Source organism: Pan troglodytes, chromosome 3 (assembly GCF_028858775.2).
Source record: "Pan troglodytes isolate AG18354 chromosome 3, NHGRI_mPanTro3-v2.0_pri, whole genome shotgun sequence".
NCBI classification, from domain to species: domain Eukaryota; kingdom Metazoa; phylum Chordata; class Mammalia; order Primates; family Hominidae; genus Pan; species Pan troglodytes.
In genome coordinates this window covers 46,182,623-46,204,597 of record NC_072401.2, presented here as the reverse complement: position 1 = coordinate 46,204,597, position 21,975 = coordinate 46,182,623, and the positions used below count along the sequence as shown (strand labels likewise).

At 37.4% G+C, this 21,975-nt stretch overlaps 1 long non-coding RNA gene across 4 annotated transcripts in view; it reads left to right on the top strand.

The window, feature by feature from the left end:
• Positions 1–21,975, top strand: part of LOC104006041 (uncharacterized) — a 137,185-nt gene that overhangs the window by 82,345 nt on the left and 32,865 nt on the right. For all 4 annotated transcript variants that reach the window (XR_010156553.1, XR_010156552.1, XR_010156551.1 and 1 more), the window contains 2 exons: positions 13,777–13,837; positions 14,647–14,688. This is a non-coding gene — a long non-coding RNA (uncharacterized LOC104006041). The remainder of the gene's footprint in view (positions 1–13,776; positions 13,838–14,646; positions 14,689–21,975) is intronic.

The window sequence follows — 21,975 nt, the reverse complement described above, 5'->3', positions numbered from 1 at the left end:
AAAAACAACATTAATCACAACTTTTAGGAAGAATCTACTAGGCATTGTGTTTAATCCTTTCTGTGGATTATTCATTTATCAACAACTGAAGTTGATACTATTATTACCTTTTTCGTAAAAGAGGGGAAAAATGTTGAGAAACATGCCTTGGCTATGTGGTGTATTTGGGCCTCAAACTCAGGCAGTGTAGTCATTCATGTTCTTTCATCCATTATGCTATATTTCTTTATGTACTGTATGTAAACAGATTTTTAAAAATCGAATCTTGTTTTCATTGTGGCAGAGATTGTTTTATTTAAAAGATTCTTAAGGTTATTCTTATAAAATTATCATTCATTCATTTAAAAAATATTTATTAAGAATCTGCCATGTGCCTAGCACTGCTGATGCTAAAGGAACAAAGGATTAGATACAGTCCTTGACTTTAGAAAATCCTCATTGTGTCAACTGGGTTAATTGAAACTAAGGTACAACTATATTCATATACGTGTCTTTTGGGCATAACCATGGTCTTCATGTTTTTAATATGCTACTTAACGTCAAATTTGAATTTTCATGCCAAATTTGAACTTGCGAGCCTGGGCTATTATTTTTCCAAAGTGGAAGTAACTTCTATTTTTGTGGCTAATTACAAAAACGGGCTGGGCATGGTGGCTCATGCCCATAATCCCAGCACTTTGGGAAGTCAAAGCAGGAGGATTGCTTGAGGCCAGGAGTTTGAGACCAGCCTAGGCAACACAGTGAGACCCTGTCTCTACAAAAAATTAAAAAGTAGCCAAGCCTTGTAGCACACACCTGTAGTCTCAGCTACCTGGGGGGCTGAGGTGGAAGGATGGCCTGAGCCTGGGAGGTTGAGACTGCAGTGAGCTGTGATCATGCTGCTGTATTCCAGCCTGGGTGACGAAGTGAGACCCTTTCTCAAAATTAATTAATTAATTAATTAAATTAAAAAATAAAAAATAAAAAAAATCAGGCAATACTTAGTAACACAAAGGAAAAAGTGAAATCCTCTATAATCCTTATCCAGTGACAACCATTACTAATACTTTTGTGCATTTCTAATTTTCTTCAAGAATTTTTCTTTGTCCTTTTTAACACTATCTTTAGTGTTTTATAACATGCTCAGGATACCTATTAACAATACTAGGTGAAATATCCTTCTATTCTTGGCCGATAAATACAAATTTACATAATCATTCCTAATTATGTATAGAATGTTATTTACCCACACTTTATTTTATTCATCCCCTTTGTTGGACATTTAAATTGTCTCTAGTGTTTTTACTCTTGTAAACAATTTTTTGATGGCACACTTGTACATCATTCTCTTCATTCTTATTCCTTTAAGATTAATTTCCAGTAATAGAATTGCCAAGCCAGAGGCCATGCTTCCCTTAAGAAAAGCCTTTGATAAAAATATATAGAATACTCTCTAGTTTGTAGAATGTTTTACTCTTAGAAATATTGCATGAAATTGCCGATTTTCTAACCCATCATGGTCAATATGATGAAAATGCACAATGTTTATATGGAGATTGATCACAATAAAATATTTTATATATATTATTTCATACATGCCTTACAACTGCCTGTGAAATAACTAAGGCCAGCTTATTATCTCCAATATATGGTTGAGGAAGCTGAAATTTCTCAAGGTGAGATTCCTCTGGATCTAGCTGCCCATTACGATGATGTCTCCAGCCAATTTTGTTTCTGATGCTAAACAACGAGAGAAGAGTAAATTTTGCTTTACCTAAGTAATAGTCCTTCATTAAAGACCTTTCATTGTATATTTTTTTTCTTCCAGACAGGCCTGATAGAAGTCAGTCTGACTCTTCCTTAACCACTTTAAGCCCCAGTAGCCGGCCCAGATCCTCCCACGATTCTTGCTGCCTCCCGAACTGCAGTGTGAGCAAATGAGATAAGTACAAAATATTCCTACACCACTGGCTCCATGCTCTCCTCATATTCAATCATGAAGACTAATGAACCAGAGATGATTACGGTGGTAAAAATCCAAATGCAGATTTTTGCTGTCCTTACTAATGAGAGAAAAATATAGTAGACCATTGGCCTAAAGGCTCCAGATGCGATTCCTTTGTAACTTAGAGTGCATTAAAAAAGCTTCAGTCAGCAAGATAAGTTAATTTTTTAATGACCTTTATAAACTCTTTTAGCCTGTATCCTCGGGAGCTTCTTAAAGATTAAATTTTAAAAAATCCTTTTAGCTCAGGCCAACACAGCATCTGAGTCTTTTTTGCTTCCAAGGCTACATCCAAAATCTATAAAAAAATTCTGTTCATGACAATTATTGTCAAAGTAATGATTAGCTAACATGTCATTTTTAGTTTTTACTGTTCTTGCCTCTATGAGACTAATCCAATAAAGCTCACATCTTCTTAATGTAAAAGTTGCATGAAGGATGCGTTATTCCCATTGACTTTGCCTACATTTGCAAATTCTTGAAAAAGCAAATTGAATTGTCACTAGTGGCACCTCTTTCACAGGATGATTGTTGGGTCAAAGTGAGAGTGTAGGGCACAAATATCAAGATTTTTGTTAAAAGAAAAAAATCCCTACCTAAGAACTGTAAAGCTGTATTAATATATAATTGAGGCCATGGACTTTAGCAGACCATAAGGCACAGCTACCCAAGGTGATGGGTATAATTTTGCAGGGGGAGGAATGTCGGAGGAATGTGAAGGGCTCTTCATTGATGGCATCACAAATTTAATTTATTATGTGAAACATGTAGTTTCTTCTCACCTCTTTGGTTGTAGGATATCTGCTCCTTTTAAACACTGTGCTTTTGACTGGCTTGATTGGTAACTACAAAAGTCATCATCCTAGGCATCTGTCACTACTTCTATTACATCCAACCTACTGACCCAGAAAATCTGTGGTTGACACAATTGATTTCTCTAAAAGATTCATTCAGCATTTATTTTATTTTTGACATCCACCTACAAGGTGCCACAGAAATTTAGTACCTACATCTCTGTGTAAGAGAAACACAGCCCTTTATAAAAAGTGCATATCCTGAAGTGAGGAGCTGGAACAAAGCAGGAGTCTTGCTTAGAATGATTCACTGAAGTAATTGGATTTATTAAGATGTATGTGAGCTTTGGTGACTATGCCACTGAAGACATTTGTGCTCACCTCATGAGAGGCTGCCACTGGAAATAACAACAACTAATAATAATAATAAAAGGAAAGAAAAGACTCAAGTTATAAGACTTATCCTTGTATTATCAAACTACTCTGAATCTTAACCTTCTCTATGTCTCTTTCCCTTCTTTCCTCTCGGGATGCCTTCCTTTAGATCCCAGAAAGCATCTTGATTTCAAACTAAGATATACAAGCCACATGGCTTAAATAGATGCTTGACAGTTATCTATTACTTCCCATGTATATTGCCATGCTACCTCATTATATAGAAAGGTTACGTGATTCTTTTTTCAAGGCATATAGATAATTAACTGCCAGATTCAGAATTCACCCTTAATTGTTTATCTTGTAAATATATTGGCATCTTCTCATGTGCTCTAAAATCTAATGACCTGGCTTGGTCATGCATCATCCTATGAATTTGCTGAGAAATGAGCAATGGGAGGGAATATAGAGGTCTGTATAAAATGGCAGTAGTGGTCTTTGCTTACTGAATTCATACATCTAAGTAGATTAAATTATTTCTCTTTTTATCTTGTTAGCTAAGAATTTTCAGCTTGGGCTGAGCCTCAGGTCCAATCAGGTATACTTAATATTTAAGATTTTTAAAATTGTTTTTCTAGTAATCCATATCTATAGTATTTTTATTTTTAGTAACTTAATGGTAATATTCAGGGGCCACATTTTCTGGGGAAATCCTTTTTTTCTAATTTGACACAGGACAATATAAAATGTTTTATTGACTGTATACATAACTGTTCAGAAAGCTCTTATAGCGAGTATCTTTTGTCAGTTTCTTCTGATTCTACTAAACGTTGTTTTCATTCCATAACAAGAAATGAATGAATGCAATGATTTTGGAGAGGAGGCAGTATCATTGGCTCTTTCAAAGATAAAACACTTCCAAGGTTCCTAGAACTGACTTTTAGTATAGTGCCACCATGAAAGATCTGAAGATCATTATTTACTAGAAATAAAGGAACAAGGCAGAAATCGATGACTACACTAGATTTATGTTTCCATTGCTTTCTATATACATCTCTATTTGTCCTAACTTCATGGGGAGGATATTTAATACATAATGGAAGGAGCCTGTTGCTTTTGATTAATTTTTTGTTTATTATTTTTGGCATTCCATAGAGAAATTCTGGAAATCAATACTGTCTCTCTGTGTGTGTATGTCTGAGTACCTTGGGCACAACATAGGTTTAAAGGTTCTAAAGGGACAAAGAAACCCCCTTCACTGGCTGAGCTCTCTTTTAATATATCAAATTATAACATTTACTCATGAAAGAGAGTTGCCTTTCTTTCTGTGTATGTTTTACATGACATTGTGAGCACAGACACAAAGGCTAATTTAATCACAATCACAAGAGCGAGATGATGCTTTGTGTATTTAAATTTATAGATTATTGCCCCCTCCTAGAGCCCAAGTGATTCTCACCAATTCTAGCTAACTCTCTCTTAGCAATTTTATTAGAGAATTAAGATACATCTCAGGTGTACGTGGTAGATGAAGGTGCAATTCATAGAGGTGTTATGAAATTTTAAATTTACTTTGAGTGAATAATGGGATAGTTGGTAATGCAGATGAGGTAAAATGAACCCTGTCTTTAAATAGTTTCTAATCACATATTTGGACTTAAAAACTACAGGTAATCAACACTAATTTATCAAGACCATGTGAACAGGAAATTATATTTAAAGGAAGTGATATGTGTTGCTATTGCATGAATTTATGACAGCTGGATAGAAACTCAGAAGGACAGAATACATGAAAAAAGAATGAAAGTAGCAAGGCTGTCCAATGTTACAAAACAGTGGAACAGCCCCATAGTAATTTCCAGCACCCCCAAACTGGCTCTTAGTAGTGTTGTCTTTTATTTTGTTTTTTCCTCGTACAGAGACCAGAGAAAATTTCAGATTGGTTCTTCCTCTGGGGTTCTGGTTTCTTGTCTGAGAGACTTGCCTCACTTATGGCTGGTTGTAAGGACTAAGGTTATTGACTCTCCAGAGTATGACAATTCCATAACAATACACTAAATGATAAACTGATTATAAACAACAGAGAATACTTCTCGTATCTAGTGTCAGTGTGCTGGATATAGAGGTCCAAAGGAAATTAGGAATATGTATTTGGAGTTCAGGAAAAATGACTACATATACAGGACTTGTCAGCATGAGGATAATTGAAGTGATTGGAGTGGTTAAGCTTTCCCTGGGAGAGTATTAGTTATAAAATGCAGGCAGAGGACAAAATCTTCAGAAATAGCAGCCCCCCAAAAGTTATGAGGATTCCTAGAAGGCTGAGAAAGCAGAGTTAGAATGAGCAGTAGTGTTATAGAAATAGTGTGCAGGTAATGCCACAGAGAGGCCATGCAGAATCAGAATTTACAAATGTTCACCGGGTTGACCTCAGGAGGTAATTGGTAACCTTTGCATGAACAGTTTCTGTGGCCACGTAATACTAGGTAATAACCATAAGTTTACTTTGGTTACACTTAAACAATGACAAGTGTTTGCACTTGTAATTTTCTTGATCAAAGTGACGCCTATTTGAATATCAGCCAACATTTCTAGCTAAGACGTTTCTTAGCTAACTTTACATTTGTCATCATCCCCCCAAAGTGAATGCACTTTTTGGAAAGGAGCAGTGTAGTCATGTTCCCTTTATTGAGTTTAAGCAAAGAATTGTTTTATGTACATATATATATATATATATATATATACACACACACACACACACACATATACACACACACTTTATTTTGGCAATTATGTTGAAAACCTTCACTGAATTTTGGGAATATTTGTTTGTTCACTAAAGTTAAAAGGATTTGAGGAGCAAACATTGTATCATGAATGTGGTACTCCACAGATGATCAGTTTAGCCATGACCCTCCTACCGGTCCAGTTTGCACACACCACTCTCCAGCTGGTTGTTCCTCACTTCTGAGGCTTCCACTAATTCAGGCCTGGCTGTTTTTTTTTTTTTTAAATCATCCACCAGTCCCTGAAGTTTGTTTAAATTGTACGCCTAGAGATGCTCTTTATATGTATGTTTTCATTATGAATGTTATTAAAAATTAATGGCTAGCAAATACTACTTACTATGTATTATACACTACAAAAAGCATGTTAAAAGTGTTTTATTTGATTCTCTCTCACACACAGAAACCTGTAGGAAGTGTTATTATCCCCATTTTATGGATTGCAAAACTGAGACTCTAGTTCACAGAAACACTTGGTGGCAGAACAGGGGCTTGAATTCAGGTATCTCTGGTGTTGAGATTCTTGATCTTAACTACTACTTATACTACTTCCTAGTTATTTGTATGATCAATTGTTAAAGTATGATTTCCTACACTTTTAAATTTTGGTGAGTGACTTGTGACTATTTCGTCTTCAAATTTGGTATAATCACAAATTTAGGTACAATAAGTAATTACAAAGCTGTGCATGTATCTCTATTAATTTTAATAAATGAGAAGCTTTAGAAGATCTTAGATACTCTATTACTTTTTGAAATGTCATGCTAAGAGTAGTAGAACATTATATGACATATTAAGACATTCTGGACATCAGATTTCAAATTCAAAACAACCACATTTTTAAAGAAACAAAATAAATGATTACTAGTGTTGCCCCCTGAAAATAGAAAATAACATTTTTCATTCTGCTGTTATATATAGTATCAACGTATAAGATTTTATTCAATATAAAGCTACTATTTTTAAAACATACTTTAATACACATTGAAATATATTGGGTATACACCATATCCCATTCTAAGCACTAAAATAGCTCAGTTGTGAATACATTGCATGATCCTACCATTTTATAAACTCTGATTTAGATTTTCTATGAGAGAAGCTAGAAGGTTTCAGAGAAGAATGATACTTGAGCAAATCTATATAGTGAAAATAGGGAATTTCTGAATTTACTGACTTTTAAAAAAAGTGCCCCTCATGTGTATTTGAGAAATAAGAATATATTTGATGGAAAAGTAGGACTTCATAGGCCAAATGCCCAAGGTCACAACTGAAGCCTCAGAAGGTAAAGAAAAGTTGTTAAAGAAAAGTATTTACTAGGTTCATGCTAAATAGACACATCACACAGTGCAGGTCTTCTACCACCCTCTGTGTGGCATGGAGTTCCACTTATTGGAAGCACATCAGTTCTTTTTGGAACCATGCAACCATAGTTTTAAAATATGCATCCAAAGAGCCTTATACATCTTAGGCACATACAACAAAAAAAAGTTGTCCTGACTTTATACAGAATACATAGACAATGTCTTCTGAATAAAAATCAGGCTCTTCTAGGACATAAAACTTCTACACTGTATTCTCTTCACATTTTCTGTCACGAAACCCCCACACCCCCAACCATTATTGTAGGTATTTCTCAATCTACAGTATAATTGTTCTCTTTAAAATCTCCTTTTAGGTCAGAGCCAGATCAGCAGTAGGACTCTGATAGAAACAAAGTGACTGGGTTCTGAAACCCCACAAACCTCTGAAACTCATCCAAAGCAGCCAATTACCAAAGCTTTTGCTCCCTTGCAGAGAACACTGGCAGTAATCAGAGGGGCAAATGTGCATCAGCTGAACGAACAACCTCTCTTTAGGGAGGCTGGAATTCCCTGCTGCTTGTCAAGCTACAGTCGATGTGAACAAACCTGTCAGTTTGTCTGTCTTTTCTCATTCTGTACCACATGTGTGGTGTTTTCAGGTTGCACAGTCTCTGAAAATACCAGAATTGGGTTCCAACATTTATCAATAACAATTTATAGCAGATAGCTTTCTGGAAAACAGTAGGAATCTAATGAAGCCTAACAATACAGCCCCCACAAAGGTTTCCAGGCCTGGGATCAATGTCATCAGCGAAATTTATGGGAAGGCCGTGCAACTCTCTGAGACGCAGGGGCATTCTCTGCAACCTGTCTTGGATTCCATCAATTACGGTCTAATAAGGTCTTTCCTGACACAGGAGACATCTCTCTCAGTAAGGCTTTCATTCTGCCGCTGCCTCTGAGATGTACATGTATATGTAAAAACAGTTGTTTTTCTATTGCAACTGTGGCCCTCTGAGAGAGAGGTCTCCAGGGGTTTTGTCTGCCTTTCTGGGTTCTGGCAAATCCCTGTGGTTTCTCTCACTGGGTCTGTTTGCTCCAGGGAATCTGAACAGCCAGATACCAGCTCCCAAAATCTCTCTGAGGTGAAACAAACACTTGTCCCTAAAAATTGCACATTCCCTGCATATTTTAAAACTGTGAAATTGACATATCTAGCTGAATATGAATATTACGGCAGCAAAGCTTGTTTGTGGAAATAATGTGAAGTCCGTAGCAGAGGAGTGGACTGTGGTGTATTGGATACGGTTTTGCTCTAAACTTTTAGCTTCCTCAACATGTACAGTACAGAACTGTGAGCCTTGGAGCCTTTGATTCTCCCTCAGGGCAATTCTAGATCATCCTGGTGGTGTCCTCAGGGTTGACTTCAATGTATATTTAACTTACTCCAGGCTGTCTCTTTGAGAGGCCAGTGTGTGGCTCACTCTAGAGGATTCCAGGTTCTCTGAAAGAACTCTCAGTCATTCAGGAAAAACAGATTTCACTTCAGTGATGTACCCATACAATATACACTCATACATATCCACATTTATACACACATTCATTATATGCACACATAATATCCATGTGCATGTATATGTATGTATTTCCATAAGTTTTAGGAAAGCTGCTTTAGGAATATTATATTTTAGTAATGACACATGATTACTTGTCATACTTCTTCTCTGGATGAATAATGCTTTATTTTCTTAATGTGATCATAGCAGCCTTAGGTCAATAATGGGCTGCAGACAGAAGCCAGGCTTGCTTCTAAGACTTAAGTCACATCCTTGATTCAGAATAGGTCTCAGGCTATGTATAGCAGCCTTCTGAGGTAAAGTCTGGTGAGGGAGAAAATCTAGACAGGAAGAAATGGGAAACTCTCACTTTATCAAGGTACCACCTGTCCTTTACTGTTCTTGAATATCCTTATTGCTAGTTACTCTACCATGGGTAGAGTACCCTTTTCACCATGAATAATTTGGGGGGCAAATCCAAGACCATAAAGTCTTTATTAAATAACATAAGAGTAAAGATAAAGATGAAGCCAATCTAAGTACCTGTATTCATTTCCTAAGGCTGCCTTAAGAAATTACCAGACTGAGTGGCTAAAAAAAACAGGAATGTATTCTCTCATAGTTCTAGAGGCTCGAAGTCTGAAATCAAGATGTCAGCAGAGCCATGCTCTTGCTGAAGGCTCTAGGGGAGGGTATGTTCCATGCTTTTCTCGCAGCTCTGGGTGGTGCCAATGATACTGGCACTCCTTGGTGTGTAGATGCATCATTACGATTTCAGCCTCTTCTTTTCCATGGCATTCTCTGTGCCTATCTTCTCCTTTTCTTATGAAGATCCATGTTATATTAGATTAAGGGCTCACTCTACTCTAGCATTACCTCATCTTAACTAATTGCATCTTAAATTACCTTATTTCCAAATAAGTTTACAAACCTGAGGTTCTGTGAAGGGCATGAACTTTGGGGGGACTCTATCCAACCCAGTACAATACATAAGGGGTTCCTTCATTGAAACACTCATTAATGCATGAAATCACTATATTAACTTGTTGCTATCTAGAAGAAAATTGGCAACAGCTGGATGTGGTGGCGCATGCCTATAATCCCAGCAATTTGGGAGGCCAAAGCGGGTGGATCACTTGATGTCAGGAGTTCAAGACCAGCCTGGCCAACATGGTGAAACCCTGTCTGTACTAAAAGTACAAAAATTAGCCAGGTGTGGTGGCACGTGCCTGTAGTCTCAGCTACTTGGGAGGCTGAGGTGGGAGAATCACTTGAACCTGGAAGGCAGAGATTGCAGTGAGCCAAGATTGCGCCACTGCACCCCAGCCTGGGCGATGGAGACTCTGTCTCAAAAACAAACAAACAAACAAAAAAAACCCCAAAGAAAATTGGCAAGGTAAGTATTAGGCAGTGAGGATGGAAAAATAGAAAATGTCCAGAACAATGATGTCCAATGTGGTATTTAATGGCTATTTAAATTTGAATAAGTTAAAACAATAAATTTAAAAATTCAGTTTCTGCCTCACTAGCTACATTTCAAAAGCTTGATAGCCACAGGTGGCCAGTGACTACTCTATTGAACAGTGCAGAAATAGGACATTTCCATCAGTGCAGGAAGTGTGGTCTAGAACACATCATGAAGAGGAGTTAGAGCAGAAGTTGTCAGGAAAAGGGAGGGTGGAAAGTCCTGGGAGTGCAGTAATGTTGCTGTGAGAGAAGAGACCCTGAAAGAGCGGATGAAGGTGAAGGTAAAGTACTTATACTAATATAGTGTTGTCTGGGGCAACCCAAGTGCTGGGCATGGTGCTTTTCTCTTTTCTTTTTCAGAAATGGAGTCTCACTCTGTCGCCCAGGCTGGAGTACAATGGCGTGATCTTGGCTCACTGCAACCTCCGCCTCCTGGGTTCAAGCAATTCTCCTGCCTCAGCCTCCTGAGTAGCTGGGACTATAGGCGCACGCCACCACCCCCGGTTAATTTTTGTATTTTTAGTAGAGATGGGGTTTCACCATGTTGGTCAGGCTGGTCTCGAACTCCTGACCTTGAGATCCACCTGTCTCGGCCTCCCAAAGTGCTGGGATTACAGGCACGAGCCACCGTGCCCAGCCGCTCTTCTCTTGACTCTGGTATTTTGCCTTGCACTCAGCAGGTGCTTACTAAATATTTGTTGAACCGTTGAAGAAAAAGATGAATACTTCAAACATGATGGAATGTTGTGGAGACTGGCAATGCTGCTGACAAAAGCATATGACTGCCCTGAACATTTCTGGAAAAAAGCACTTTAAGTGTTAGCAAGTTTTCATACACTGATCTTTAGTTATAGCATAAGAACACCTACTTCACATGCCTTACGCCTTAGTTAGCACCATCAGTGTTCTGCCTCAAGTCCTTGGGTTCCCCGGGAACACAAACAGCCACCTTCTTTCTCTGTCAAGGTGTAGCTGACATTATATTACTTGTGTCCTTTGTCCTTCTGCTGATTCAACAATTTCCCTGTCCACTGCCATTACTGCACCCGAATACAAAGCTGCCAGCACTACTGTGCATGCCCAGAACATGGTGGTGAATCCCATCCTGACAATCTTTCCTTTCCCCACAAGACAGTAAGAGCAAATCACAATTGTTTTTGAAAGAGATGGGTAACTCACCTGGTCCCTGGGGCTTTGACAACTTCCTGTTGCAAAGGAGGTTGTCTTTCGGAGGGCTGACACAGCTCATTTTCCAAGCTTGGATTTACTGTGGTCTCTCGTCACAGCTCTGTGATGAGGAAGGAAGGAGGGGAATTTTCATCAATGCAATGAGTACTTGTATTAGCTCCCTGTAGTGACTCCAACACACACATACACACATACACACACACACACACACACACATTGATATATCCCTATCTACTCTCATTGATATACAGAGCAGTTTTTCTGTGAGTCTCAAAAGAAAATTTGGAAGACCTCCCTATAACTGCCCTTACTATTTCTCTGAGCTCAATCTTGAGAGTGTTTTGGATACAAAGAGGAAGGAACACTTCTGCTTTACCCTGTGGCATAGGTAGAGCCAATGGACATATTCTAAATACATCAATCACCAGGATATTGCCTTCTGAAAGTGTGTTGGGCTGCGCATGTGTTATTATTTGGATGCAAGGAACAGCTATTAAATGATATGATAGAAACATTATGAATGATAAATAGCATTAAATATTTATCAGATAACCTGCCTGAATTACAAAAGGGAACAAAACATTCTTAATTTTCTCTTTTGAATTATAAAATAAATTCTACAAATTAAATTCTGAACATTCAAAACTACCTTGGCTAAAAGAAGATTAATGGTCACCTAGAGTCAGAGGTGGAGTGGGGCTTGGGATTAACTGCAAAGGATAATGAGGAAATGTTTTAGGGTAAGGGAAATATTCTGTATCTTGATTGTGGTGGTAGTTATATGATGATATATAAATACCAAAACTCATCAAACTCTACACTTAAAATGATGATTTTCTTATATGCAAATACTACCTTAAAAGTTAACACAAAAACTCAAAACATTCAAATTGAAACTCATAATTTGCAATATTTACAATAGCTTAAAGAATACAGAGTTTAGAAAATTGAACGTTTAAAAATATGTTACGATAAGGAATGTTTTTAAAAATTTATAATTAGATGAGCATTTTCCTTATGAAATATTGTTTAGGTAAAATCAATACCATACTTGGATGGTAGAATTATTAGTACTCACAGAGGGCTATCCCTCTCAGCCACCTTGGAGTTATCTGGGACCTTGTCACTGATTAGGCCCAATGGGTTGTTAGTGGACTTCACATGTGTATAGGTAACAGCCCCTGCATGAGTCTCCAGCTCTCTCGTTTTCTGCCTCAGCAATGTTGAGATGGCAGTGTCACAAGACGATGGAACTCTTCTCAGCCTGGGATACTATGTGACAAATTGAGATAGGGCTCCTTTACCAAACTGCACTGGATAAGCAAAAATTAAACCTTTATGATGTTAAGCCATTGAGACTTGGGGGTTTATTTGTTACTGCAATATAACATAGCCTGTGCTGACCAATACAATATGCTGCCGTGATTTCGAAACACTCAGATTTTAATGCAATTTAAAGGTGCATTTAAAGGTTGCCTCACTGAAGAGTAAATTTTTAAAAACATACCACTTGTGGGCACTGTTGATGAAGAGACATTCAAGTGATTACTTTCTTGTCAATTCATACTGGGTATTCTGGGATGTTGTGAGATTACCTATTGATACCTTTATCAGAGGCAGAATTCACTTGAAGGTCTTTGACCTACAGACTAAAATACATAATCAAAATATATAATGCTTCCCTAATAACACAGGGCATATAAGACAGAGTAGAAAATGTAGTGACCAACCTAGGATTTGAGTTGCCACCTGGTCATGGTCATTTGTCCTTTTCTTGCAGTCCACATATTCCATGAATCTTACTACCGCCACTAGTTTGCTACCTTTTACCATTTTACATTATATCTTTAACAGATAGGGTTCAGTTTCTTAATAAATGAACTCTTGGCCCTGTTGATACCATTGTCTCATCTTTTACTCCAGCAGCTTTAATTGTTCCAGCTGGTGAAATCTCTTTAGCGCTGTTTGAAACCCACATTTCTACTAGTAAATATTTCAATGTTTTAAAAATAATTTGTTTTGGAAGAAGCACTGGTTTTTTTGGGGGGGATATGTAGTAAAGAACAAGTTCAGTAAAATCACCAGCGGTAGCTCATGGTAAATCCAGTGAAAGAATGTATTGACCAGAGGCGCATGAAGAAATTTGTAGTGAGTTTTCCTGGAAAAGAAGAATGGAAAAGGATAAAGCCAAAAGCAGTCAAGTAGAGGAAAGTACTTTTTTAATAAGTGAAAAGACAGTTTTGTAGGTTCATGTTGTTGATTTAAAAAAAAACAAAAACCAAACCACTATGTGACTGTAATCATTCTGTTTTTGTCTCACAGAGAAGCAGGAAAGCAGATGGAGGGGGACCAGTTTTTTCCACAGAATCCCTTTTCATTTGGGGTAAGATGCTGAAGACTAATGACTAAGAAAGTCCAAGAAAACTAAGACTTCATCTTCCTGGAAAAATTGAAGCCATTGATTGGAACAAGAGAAACACTAAGACAGGAAGGGACGTAGAAATTTTCCCTCTATCCCTCTTCCATTACAGAGACATGGAAAATCCCAGTATATGTTTGTTTATTTCTCTATTTCTTCTTCTCATACAGAATTTAAAAATAATAAATTGGGATGCATTGGTGAGCTAGGCCTCTGGGGCTCTTGCTTTAAATCATTCTTTTGGTGCTGTTCCCTATTCAGGTGTTCACATTCATGCTAACTCTCCCTCAAACACATTTACAACAACCACTGAGTTAAAATTTTTCCCTTGGTCCTTAAATATTATGTTACTAATATTGCATACTACCCAATAATCTATTTAGCTAATTATAAATATTTATAGATCAGTCAAAAGTAGATCTTGAGTATAGGAGCTCGGGAATTAGCGTGACTTGTGCAGTGGCTTTGAAAACACGGAGGGTGACTATTTTATGTTCTTCCTCTAAGTCAAAAGTGCCTTTAGAGTTTGTTTTTGTTAATGAATCTACAGTTTGTACTATGACAACAAAAAATGAGAAAGTAACTCGGGCCTCAGTAGTTGAAAGCCCATAAAAATCTTCTCTAGTATCACACAGGTGTGTGGGAGCTGGGGTGAGGGTGGCAGGCATTTGGATGGAGGCGGGAGAAGCCATGCTGAAGGAAGCTTAATAAGAATATTAACTGCAACACAAAACCCCAGAAAACTAATTTCAGTATTTTAATTTAATTTGAAGGGGAAGTCTGAAAATGTTCAGGATGAAAAAAACTGATTTGAGGTAAATATACTTTTTTTGTATTTTTTATTGAAATATCATAGTCATACATTTTTTGGGGGTACGTGTGCTATTTTGATACATGTATACAATGTGTAATTGTTGAATCAGTGTAATTGGGATACTCATCACCTCAAACATTTACATTTTCTTTGTGTTTGGAACATTACAATTCTTCCCTTCTAGCTATTTTGAAAGATACAATAAATTGTCATTAACTACAATTCCCTAATTGTACTGTTGAATACTAGAACTTATTCCTTCTAACTGTATTTTTGTACCCATGAATCAACTTCTGTTCATCCTCCTCCTTCCTCCTTCCCTTCCCAGCCTCTGGTGACCACCATTCTATCTCATACCTTCATGAGGTCCAATTTTTTAGCCCCTACAATTGAGTGAAAACATTTTTCTTTCTATGCCTGGCTTAATTCACTTAATATAATAACCTTCAGTTTCATCCAGGTGCTGCAAATGACAGGATTTTATTTTTTGTGGCTGAATAATATTCCATTGTGTATATATACCACATTTTCTTTTTTGTTTTTATAATTTCAACTTTATTTTAGACTCATGGGGTACATGTGCTGGTTTGTTTGACGGGTATATTGTGTGATGCTGAGATTTGGAGTACGATTGATCCCACCACCCAGGTACTGAGCATAGTACTCAATAGGTTTTCAACCAACCTTTCAATGTCTCCTTCCCTCTCTCCCCCATCTAGTAGTCTCCAGTATCTATTGTTGCCATCTTTATGTCCATGAGTACCTAATGTCTGGTTCCCACTTATAAGTGAAAAGAAGTGATATTTGGTTTTCCTTTCCTGCATTAATTTGTGTAGGATTATGGCCTCCAGCTGCATGGATGTTGCTGCAAAGAACTTGATTTTGTTCTTTTTTATGGCTGCACAGTAGTCTATGTTGTATATGCACCACATTTTCTTTATCAATTTCACCTTCAATGGGCACCTAGGTTGATTCCATGTCTTTGCTATTGTGAATAGTGCTGCAATGAACATACGAGTGCTTGCATCATTTTAGTAGAATACTTTATTTTCTTTTGGGTATATATCCAGTAATGGGATTGCTGGGTTGAATGGTAGTTCTGTTTAAGTTCTTTGAAAACTCTCCAAACTGCTTTCCAAAGTGGCTGAACTAATTTACATTCCCACAGTGTATAAACATTCTCTTTTTTCCACATCCTCATCAGCATTTGTTGTTTTTTCCTTTTTTTTTTTTGATAATAGCCATTCTAACTGGGGTGACAGGATATCTCACTGGTTTGGGTTTACATTTCTCTGATTATTAGTGATGTTGAGCATTTAAAAATATACCTGTTGGTCATTTGTATGTCTTCTTTTGAGATATGTCTATTCAGGTCTTTTGCTCATTTTAAAATCTGATTATTTGCTTTTTTGCTATTGAGTTGTTGAGTTCCTGATATATTCTGGCTATCAATCCCTTATTGAATGGATAGTTTGCAAACATTTTCTCCCATTCTATGGGTTATGTCTTTACTTTGTTAATTGCATTCTTTGCTGTGCAGAAGCTTTTTAAATTGACGTGATTCCATTTTTCTATTTTTGTGTTTATTGCCTGTGGTTTAAAGTTCAGGGGTAAATATATATAATATATATATTACCCTGAAAAGGTAATATACCCAAAAGAAAGTAAATTATTCTACCAAAAAGATATAAGCACCCGTATGTTCATCACAGCGCTATTCACAATAGCAAAGACATGGAATCAACCTAGGTGCCCATTGAAGGGGAAATGGATAAAGAAAATGTGGTGCATATACACCATGGAATTAATTAAGCTTAGGTGATTAATTATATGTATTTTGAAAAAAGCAATTGATGTCTTTTAAAGTATATGATCTTTATCATTTTAGTTAAGTACCTTAACAAGTATAATAAAAGGGTTTCTGGGTTTAGTTATAACCTCAGTTTCCAGTCTGAGTTTTCTAAGAAGCTCTCAATTTGGTCAATGGAATTCTTACAACAAGGGCTACTTCTAACCCTTGTCTTGGTGGAGAGGGAGATACTCATTATTCCTATATCTATCAAGTGGAAATACTGTGCATGTTTTTTTTAATCCTTTTATATACTGTGATTATCAAATTTTTAAATGCTTTTTCTTCCACTGCAATTTCAGAAAGTTACAAATTATTTTGGTTTTTAATTTTAAGATGGGGTCACCACATTGGCCAGGGTGGTCTCGAACTCCTGACCTCAAGTGATCTGCTCGCCTCAGCCTCCCAAAGAGCCAGGATTATAGGCATGAGCCACCACGCCCAGCCGGAAGTTGCAAGTTCTATCAAATCTCTCCCTGTATGTTTGCTACCATTATCCAGTCTTATAAAGTGTTCATCGTGCTTGTTTCCGGTCTGTAGTTCTACGTTTGATTTCTCTGATGCAATTGGAGAGCATCTGGTTCTGAAAGTGTCTTGGTGGGCTTCAAAGTCTGCCTATCTGGGTTAACCATGAGATCAAGCTGCTCAGACTGTGGTCCTAGATAGATGTGGTTGGCACCATTACAAGAGCCTGGTGAGAGCCTCATTCTTTTTCAGAATCTGCATTCTAGTTTTCTAACTACTTAGTTCATCTCTATGCCCAGTGAAAGGCCTTTGTGGAACTGGCTTTGAAAGATCTCGGCCATTCATCACCACAATGTACAGTGTTGACCATGTGGGGTAAGCTGAGTATCATGCTAGGCACTTTGCATCCGTTATCAAAGTTCTTTTGATTTGTTTGTTCCACTTGCAGCAGCTTGTTGATAAGGCTGACTATAGCCTTAGGATAAGCAGATTTCCCTAGTACTCCATGCAAACATCTAAGCGTTGCCTTTAGAATGGCTTCATAGCTGGTTCATAGCTACAACTGGTTTCATGGCCTTCATGCCTGCCTCATCTTTCCCCCATTCTCTTTCAAAGAGCTCATACATTTTATTGGACTTTTCAATGAATTTGGGGTCCCATTGAAGGGAAACTAACAGTTCCTAGGCTCCTTGGAGACATGCCTTGAAACTATGAAAAGATTTAACTCAGTGGTTCTCAAACTTTAATGTGCATGGTAACCATTTGCAGAGTTGTTGTTAAAAATATGGATTTATTGGCCGGGTGCGGTGGCTCACGGCTGTAATCCCAGCACTTTGGGAGGCCAAGGAGGGCGGATCACGAGGTCAGGAGATCGAGACCATCCTGGCTAACACGGTGAAACCCCGTCTCTACTAAAGATACAAAAAAATTAGCCGGGCGTGGTGGCGGGCGCCTGTAGTCCCAGCTGCTCTGGAGGCTGAGGCAGGAGAATGGCATGAATCCGGGAGGCGGAGCTTGCGGTGAGCCGAGATTGCGCCACTGCACTCCAGCCTGGGCGACAGAGCGAGACTCCGTTTCAAAACAAACAAACAAACAAACCAGATTATTGGGTTCCACCTTGGTGGTGGTAATTAAATAGATCTGGGATCAGGCCCAGGAGTTTATTTTTAACTATCATCCTAGGTGATTCTGGAGGTGATATGGGACCATGTTCTTGGGGATCTGACTTGACATTGGTTCTGGCTTTCACCTCTACCTACCACCTTGGTTCTCTAATGATTACTTCTTTTGATGTTCCCCCATTCAGTTCTTTTAGACATAGGAAGCTTATACAAGCTAGTACAGGCACACAAAAACTACTCTAGGCATAATTTTCACCAAGTAAGAGAAAGCTCCTTCCTCCCTGCCCCGAATATTTTCTAACTCATGCTCAAAAAGAATCTAGAGATAAAATAAATTGCTTTGTGATATGCAAGGTGTTATTCAAGTAAAAAAAAATTTTAAATGTTAAATGTTTACTCTTATTACATTGTTTAATTATATGTTATATATTTCATATACACAAAACTACAGAGAATAATATAATAGATACACGTGGACTCATTATTCCATCTTAACACATTAACATTTTGTCACATTTTAAAAATTCTTTAATGTCTACATTTAAAAACATTTACCATATGTGTTTCTATCTGGAAGCAATACTGTATTATTGATTACAATACTATACAATACAGTATTGTTTATTATAATGCTATTTATTACATTAAATAGTATATTCTCTATATATTCCTTTGTAGGTTTTTAAAAACCAACATTGTTTTAAATATTATCCATATTCTATGCAAATGTAACTTAGTAACTTCACCTTCTATATAGTAGTCAGTTTTATAGATTGCAATTTATTCTACTTAATGGTAACTTAGGTGGTTACTATTTTTTCAGCTATTAAAAATATTAATATACCATATTATACTACTGTACTATATTATATCATATACTATATTATAAAGCTTGTAAATCTGTAATTTAAAATTATACATCTAAAATAAGAGGCAAGGGCAATAACCAAACAACTGAATATTTTGTCATATTTTACTACAATTTACATTAAAATTAGCAATCTACTTTTGTAATGAAAAGTAACAATCTACTTTTTGACAGTCTCCACCACTTCCTCTCTTCTTCATTCTGTTCAGAAAATTCAGAGTTGTAATCAATGGGCACATATAATTTTAAATTTTACTTTTTCAGTTAACATAAGTGCATATAAATATTTTATTCATTCAACAAATGCTTAATTAGTGCTTCTTAGGGCCAGACTAGCATCTAAGGACAGAGACAAAAATCCCTGCCTCCTTGGATCATGTATTACATTTGACATAATCAGTTAGTCTGTGAAATCATAATTTTTTAATGCTATGCTATGAATTGCTATATTTAGCAATTCATGTTACATAATATTAATATACTATGATTTGCTTATTTATTTCCTCAGGGAATTGTGACAGTGTTCTATGCTGTATTCTATTTTAGGAACATATACATACATGACATCCATGTCAGAATAACAGACTAACTTCGACTAGTAGTATGGTAGTCTACATGGTAAATTCTACATAGTAGTATTATTACTGGGGGAGTATGCATGATTGATGCTCAGACTGACTTCAAATAGGTCAAATCTCAGCTGTCATCATGAACAATAGTCCATGTTTCCCATTTTCTTTGCGTTCACACACTGAAACTCAGCCCGCAACCCCGACTAGCATAGTGGTAAGGAATCTGGACTCTGGAGTGGGTTTCTTGGCCTACTAGGTAGATGAACTTAGGCAAATTAATTAACCCCCTTGTGTTACAGTTTTCTGTAAAATGGGGATAATAATACATTTAGTTAATACTTGTAAAAGTCCTTAAAACAGTGAGTTTTATGTCTGGTTAAGCACTAACTGCTATAAAGCTTTGGTTTAAAATAAATCAGTTTTCACTGCCTACTTCCTAAATCAAGTTACCTGAGGGATATATTGAGAAAATGAAAAATAAAGCAAAGAGACCCCCACCTGGCAACAACCTGACTTTGTTTTCTTTGTAAAAGGCTGGGGTCTGTCTATCTGCATCAACCTTACAGTCTGTGGTTTACTGGAAGTTGCTCACCTTAGATTCTGTCCACCTGATGTCTGCCTAGATCTGTGTCTGCTGAGACTCTAAGAAGAGAAAGGGAGCATGATAGATAAGTACATTACATACACACACACACACACACACACACACACAGACATACACACACATAGGAGAGAGAGAAAGAAGATGAAAGAAGGGACCTAAGACAAGAAGTTATCATTGGTGAGAACAAATTTATCCATTTGAATATTCTACCTGGCAGTTTAGCAAATTATTTCTACAATGTAACAGTTAATCCATTATGTCTTTAGGCTGCACTCACTACATGTAAATACACTGGTCATTTGTTCACACACCCAAGCCAAATAATCCTAAGTGGAAGAAAGTATAAAGTAACAACCAATCTTAACAAAAATAGTTCTTAGCTCACTGCTTTGAAAATGTTCATTGTCGCCAGTTGCCTCCTTCTCTCCTCCCCTTTCTTCTCCTTTTTCTGCTCTTTATCCTTCCATACCAGAAAACCTTCTAGCCACGGGGAAAATTAATTAACATAAATGTACCTGCACCTATTTCTTCAAGTTGCTGTTTAAGTTTGGTTCAGACATGAATCAGAAACACAGTGTTGGCACAGAGCTAAGGAGTAAATTCTGTATGCAGTGAGCTCCTATGAAGTCACTGATTAATATAATTAAAAGCCTGAGTTAATTGCATACTTTCCATTAGCTTTCATTGTATACTTACTTTCCAAGGACCCACTAGCCTTCCCCATGGGGATCTGGTCCCATGTTTATTCAAGTGAGATGGCTGCTTTCAAAACTGAACCTTTCATCAATCCCCTATTAATTAGCTAAACGCCGCACTGGATTATGCATTTATGCCTGCCAGCAAGGCGGGAGCATCCCGAGAGCAGAGCTCACAGTCCTCTTGGCTCATCCTCCAGCCTGGTCATTGGTATTCCAGGACAAGTCAGCTTACTGTAATTTGAAATTGGTCTGCCATCCCATTAGGAATCTGCCCGATCAATACCAAGTGAATTAGAGTTTCAGTGATCTGATTAACTCCCCATTATTTTCTACCCTGGCTGATTTAGAATGCATGATGAGACAATATTCCAGTTTCTTTGCTTTATCCCAGTTTAAGTGAAATATAGACATCTAAGGAAGCAGTGCCTGTGCATTTGATTTGGCTCAGCTATAATAAAGTCAAACACCATGAGTATCTTCCCCATCAAAGCAGTCTTAAGTGACTGAGGGCTGCCTCTGCGCTCCATGCAAAGAGCTGAGAGTGGGAAGGGGAAGAAATAGGTGGGAGCTCTTGCTGCTCATCTCTCTTCTTTTTGGCTCTCTTCTTCTGAATAAACCCCTATAAGGCTTTTAACAGGGCGGTTTAGTTATTTGTCATATGATCAACATTAGCAGCTTTGCGACTGAAGCTCTGGGTCATGTGGTTGGAAGATAGACTATAATTCTCTCTCTCCCAAAGGCACAAGAGGCTCATGACAAGAGAATAACTAAATGTTGTCTCTTGATGACTGAAAACAAGCACTGTAGCTAGGGCCAAACGCTGCCCTTGGGGAAAATGCCTGGTGTCCTCAAGGAGCTAATTTGGTCTCCTTTGCAGCAAGACTGTTTTCATGCCCTGGCCCAGGGCTTCTCTCAGCAAGTCAGTATGTGGCTCCAGGAGGCTAGAATTTCAAGCTGGTTGAAAACACAGGATTCTGAAACAATGCAAGCAATGCAACTATATCCTTTAAAAATACAGTCATGTTACTTCCTAATATGTTTGAATTTGGTTGGCCAAGCACTGCCTAGTAGAATTTCTTTAATCATTTATTTTTTTTTTAAGATTTAATAA